Below are 6,300 nucleotides of genomic sequence, written 5' to 3' on the forward strand. Positions count from 1 at the left end.
TACACATTAAAATTAGTTTTCTTTATTTCATCCTTTTAGGTTACAATTTGACTTTTGTTTTTGCAAAAAAAATAAAGTATGTGTTGCCTACACATACTTTATTCAGAATTAACACAACAAGCTTATAACCATATGCCAATGAATAGACATCTGTTCAGTATAGTAGTTGCTATTATTAGACCATAAGAGCAAAACTAAAAAGACAACCTAGTTTGTTTTTATCTAAAAGCTGCATATCACAATAAAGAACGACATTTTCAAGTTAGAAATTTGCTTTATTTTAGTGGTGGTTTGAAGTTTCAACCTCAGACCAACAACTCATAGGCCAAGCCTCTGTATCAGACACTCTGATTGGCTGTGGCGTCACCCAAGGAGCCAATAGAAACTTCAGATACACATGAGAGACAGGAGGCAGGAATGCGGCCAAAAAAGGGGGAAACTGCTAAAAATTTCTCCCAATTTCTAATTGATTCAGCGTTTAAAGTCAGTGACACACTCACACCTACAGTGACTTGATTAAAAAGTCCCTACCCTCGAGTTTATATAGAAAAAAAGTCAGTCGCTTTAATTCATCTCAGAGAAAACAAGCTCCACAGACAACATGAAACATTGAACCATATTCATGCCCAGTTTATCCAGTCATGTAGAAAGTAACACATCAAACAAAACAATAGAATTTCAATCCATATAGTGTATAATTTTAATCACACACCATCAATTTTGACATTAAAGCAGAAGTAAGCGGAATTTTTGTGTTAATATAAGTCTTAAATAGTTCTATCTTCCGACAGCAATCACTTATATAGAGTGTTTCTGCTTTTTACTTCTGCTTTAACCTATGTACCAGCTGTGTAGATAGGCTAGTCATTAATATTGTTAACATGCGCATGTAGCCTGGGCTGCATACAAGGTCTGATCTGATGCTGTAATAACCAGCTGGCCAAATTGCATAACATTTAATAACATCAGTAGAGCCAGCAGGCTGATGTGGGATTTAACTCATACATGTAACATACTGAAACACTGTATAAGGATTAAAGAAAGGAAGGAGGTTCAAATGTATTTTCTGCAATGAAGACATGCATCAAACAGGACATGACATGCTTGAATCCTGTCTGTCGGACAAACCATGCAACCGGCCAGCAGCAGCACCATCTTCAAGTCATCCCAAACCCATTTTAGGCATTTTTCAACACAAAGTAGTTCCTTTAATAAAAAATGTGACACATGTGACTGGTTTGGGTGTTGCAGCTAATTTGCGTATCTTTTTTTAACCGAGCCATGGAAAATGATAGAAACTACAAATTAAGTTTGAAATCAAATTACCTTTAATTTAGATTTAAATCTTTAACCAGGCCACAGATACAGTACACACCAGTCAGCAACAACAATAAAAACTGTCATTTGTTTCAATGTTATGGCTGATCGGCGTATATATCTGCAGCATTGGTGAGCACTCTGGCTCCTTTGATGTATGTATGTATGTATTTGATGCCTATATTTGCCCATGTCTTCATTCAAGACAATTGTGTTGATAGTTTTAAAATGGCTACATGCCACAACAGCTGGAGGAAATTGCTCAACTTAACCCTCCTGTTGTCCTCCTGGGTCAAGGGAGGAAGGAAGGAAGGAGGAAGGAGGAAGGAAGAAAAGAAATAAGGAAGGAAGGACGAAGGGAAAGAAGGAAGTAAGGAAGGATGAAGGGAAGGAAGGAAAGAAAGAGGGAAGGAAGGATGAAGGGACAGAAGGAAGGACAAAGGAAAAGATGGGAGAAAAAGAGGAAGGGAGGACGAAGGGAAGGAAAGAAAGAGGGAAGGAAGGATGAAGGGAAAGAAGGAAGGAAGGAAGAATGAAGGGAAAGAAGGAAGGGCAAAGGGAAAGATGGGAGGAAAGAGGAAAAGGTAGGAAAGATAGAAGGAGGGAGGGAACAGATTGGGTCAATGGGGTCAAAAAGGAAGGAAGAAGTAAGGATGAAGGGAAAGAAGGGAGGGAAAAGGGAAGGGGAAGAGGATAGAAAGAAAGATGGAAGGAGGGAACAGATCAGGTCAATTGGATCAAAAGAGGAAGGAAGAAGAAATGAGGACAAAGGGAAGGAAGGAAAGAAGGGAAGGAAAAAGGATTGTGGAAAGAAGGAAGGATGGAGGAAGGGAACAGATTGGGTCAATTTGACCCAGAAGGACAAAAGGAGGGTTAAATCATTTGCTTCTTTTTTTAAAATATATGTAAAGAGACTGTAGCACTAAAATCTACCATAATGTTCTGGTTACAAAGAGGAAGTGGTGCTTTCACATAACCAGATTAAAACTAATACAACAGTATTTCAACCAGATCAGAGGGTTCTTCTCCGACTCGTGTGGCGCTGCTTGTGAGGCTGCTCTGCCTGTCACTGTTTACAGTTACTGTGTTTAGAGAGAGTAACGACTCCATTAGCCGTCCTCAGTGGCTGTGTAATGAGCCGCCAGCTCAGATTTGGCGTAGGCTACAGCTTGAGTGAAACAGGACAACATCTGGGATGCAACGTTTTTATCTGTGGCGAACATATGGAAACAATTAGAGCACACTCAGTTATGGAAAATCATGTTCAGCCCGGTTCAGCCCTGTCTTATGACTTGACTGATTTAAAAGCAGGGCCGACGCAACAGCATGAGTCCCGTCTTGATCAAAGGTTTCAGCAGAGCACGTCATCTGTCTGTGTCTGTGTCTGTACTTAGGTGCACAACATGATGGTTTCTTGTCAGCGCTGATTAATAATCCTGCAACTGAAATCCGCAATCAGCTGCTTCAGCAAACAGCCCTGTTGTCTTCACGCCAGGGGCGGGTCCAGAGTATTTTCTGGTGGGGGGGCACAAGGGGTAACAAACAGCAGTGAATCTGGGGGGGGCTGCCCAAAAGTAACAAAAATGAAGGCTGCCATTGACCGCTCTCTCGAATATTTATATTGTACAGTTACACACTGTTTACACGTCTGCTTTACTGGCCACATTGAATCTTTCACCTTGTAAGGAAGATGCCTATGACATTTCCATTTTCCACTTGTAAATATAAAAATTATAACCAATCAATAATTAACTCTTCTAATCTTGTAAATGAGAAGTCTTAGCAGAATAAGCAACACAATATTCTCAAAGTTAACATCAATATCTTATACTCTTACCCAGTAGTTAGAGCTCAGCTCTGTACAAACCTCTCAGTGTTTTGTGTAAGAGTCAGTCAGTTATGCAGAATAACCAGAACAAGCATCACTCAAATGGTCAAATTGAGAACAATAACAATCTTACACAATTTTCTTTATTTCCTACACAGAACACTGCGATGTTTGCTGTACAGAGTTGAGCCTCACTGTGCGTTCACACCAAAAGCTTCCAAAGCGTCAAAACACTGGAAGTCAATTCATTTTCAATGAGAGCCCAAAAACAGTGAGCAACCAAAGCGTCAACTGGCGTCCCCGCGCTTCTAAAGCGTCCAAAGCGTCCAAAGCGTCCGCCGAGAAGTTGAGCCTTGGTTAACTAGAGGCTGCCTTTTTTTTCTTTTTTTTGTCCGTCGGCTCCCCAATGACCAGCGCGATTGAACTTTGACGTCAGTCACACGTGACAAGCGACCAAAACGGCTGAAAATATTTGCCGTTTCGGGAGCTGTCTTGTCTGAAGCGCATCCTCGAGCGTTTTTGACGCATTGGAAGCTTTTGGTGTGAATGCACAGTTAGTCAGAAGTTTGTGCTTATAGCTCTTCACAGTGAACATAGCAGTGGGAAAAAGCTTTACACAATGATTGACATTGCCACAAGTCAATGACCATTGGGGGCCAATCAGATTGCAGAGGGGGGGCAGGTGCCCCCCTGTGCCACCATGGAAGACCCACCCCTGCTTCACGCAGCACACACACACACAGAGAAAGGAACAATCTTCAGCTCAAGCCAAGGTATACAACAGTTATATATTATGTGGCCATGCAGTGACTGCTGTGTGCACTCATGAGGTGGCCAAGAAACTTTCAGAGAGGTGTCATTATTTCAGCGCAGAGTTATGCAATCTTTCCACACATCAGCAGTTCTATCTGCTGCCAGGTTTGAAATGAAACTCAGTGTGGCCTTTTTTTTCTTATTTAGTTTAATTGCATCTCGACTGTCTGGATGTGCATATACTCTGTGTGCATCCACGCTTTGGAGTTGTGTGCCAACATCTTCTCTCATATGTGTATGTGTGTGTGTGTGTGTGCTTTATTGTGGCAATTTCCTCTGCGCTCCCTTCCCCTGACTGACGGACGGTGTTCTCTACTCTGCCTTGCATTATCACGGCCGATCTATATTAAACAGCGCAGCACAGCCAGCGTATCCCTCCACCTCTGCACTACCTGTCATCTCAGCATCTTTCTGGCTCTGGCTCCCTGCCTCACTATCAGCTGTCTATCAAGACCTGCAGCTCATTTCATCTCTTTTTGTCCCCTCCCATGCTCTCATATCTTCTTATTTCTTCTTTCTTGGGCGAGCCAACCTGAGCCGTGTGTTTATTTGTGTGTGTTCCTCTCCTCCTTTCAAATAAGTCTTATGATTTCTGTCATTTTCTGAAAACTCCCCATGGGATTTCATTTGCGCTGTGATAACAGTCACACTCCATAGCAGGAGTTCACTTTGACTTTCCACTTTCCGGGGGAGCAGCCGAGTTTGACATATCTTTCAACTGCCTTTCTGCTCTGTTCTTGATGGAAATATTTTTTGACAGCAATCTGGAGGGTCACTCTTTTATTTCTGACAGAAAAAAAAGAAAAGAAAAATCTGGCATTTACCTTTTCCAACTTGCACCGTCTCTCCTCTCTCTGCCTCTCCATTTCTTCCTCCACCCTGCCTCTCTGCTGATCCCCTGATACTGCCGCTACCTCTGAAGAACAGGAAATGAAACTCTTTTTTCCCCCTTCCAATCTGTCGCTCCCACCTTTTATCACACAGAAACCTCGATTCCCCGCAATGGCTGTCTCTCACTCCCCTAATGAACTCATTTTGCACGAAGGGAGAATACCATCTTATCTCTGCAGAGTATAGGGCCTCTTCTCTCTCTCTTTTCTATATCGCTTGCTTCTCCTGCCTTCTTTAGTTCATATAATTGTTGCCAAGATACACTGAGAGGCCCTTGATCTGTTGTCTTCTCATTACAGGTGATGAAATGAGAAAGATGAGGAGCGAGGGGGAGTGAAGTGATGGTTTAATGGTAACTCTGAAATGTTACTCTACTTGTGTATTATGAACTTCAATGTGAAGTGTTTGATGACCATCATCATTGAATTACACTCAAGGTGAGAACTAATACTGCCCTACAAAGGCAAAGTGCAGTATCTGTAAAAATGCCAAACTGAGAAAAACAGCTTTTTGTGTTTTTCATTGTCAGGTTTAAGCATCAAATTAATTAATTAGATAAAAGTGGACTGAATTAATGTATTTTGTAGTTTGTCTTGTCTGTCTTTTATGGCAGATACTGCACTTTGGCTTGGTTTTGGTGCAGATACTGCACTTTGGCTTGGTTTCACAGTCCTTTTTTGGATGTACAGCAAAAATAAAAAGCCCAATAACTCTGGAAATGTTAGCAATACCAATATCAAATTCTACCAGATTGAAGAGAATATGCCACACTTTTGATTGGTCAAAACAGCAACAGTAACAAGACTTAGGACTATTCTATATGTGTAACTGGGGGCACGTACTCTACCACACAACGTACTAACAGCAGTGGCCTTGGACTGGAGTCCGACTCATGGCCTTTGCAACATTTCATCACCCCACTTTAGTTCAGTTTAGTTTATTTATTTAGCACACATTTAAATTCAATGGTGCACGGAGGGAACAAAGCCGATCGGCTTTCTCCTTGACTTTCCCCTCTATCGCTCACTGTTCAGAATAAAGGTAAAATATCTGAAAAGAGAACATTATGTTTATTTGTAATAATATAATTATACAAATTTCTAAGTGGCCTCTGATATTCTTCCCTCTCCACTCAGCTGCACATACTGTATCCATAGGCTGCAGGTTAACAGCATATTTCTCTTTCCAGCAGATCTTTGGCTAAATCTACTGTAGGCTATATATTCTCTTTTAACACGCCTGCTACTGTGGCTTGAAATGACTGACGCACAGCATCACAGCACACTGAGAAAAAGTTCTCGTCTCAATCCAAATTGGAATAAAAGCACAAGAGAGTTAGGGCCTCTGCCAAGATTTAAATCAAATTCAGATTCACAGTTAAAAATCAAATGTGTTCTTAGGGTTAGAGGAGGGTCCCAGTCCCAGTCCCCTGACCAGTGGTGTGACTCACT

The sequence above is a fragment of the Trachurus japonicus genome, chromosome 13, assembly GCF_045865225.1.
Source record: "Trachurus japonicus isolate A0001 chromosome 13, Traja_1.0".
Lineage (NCBI taxonomy): Eukaryota > Metazoa > Chordata > Actinopteri > Carangiformes > Carangidae > Trachurus > Trachurus japonicus.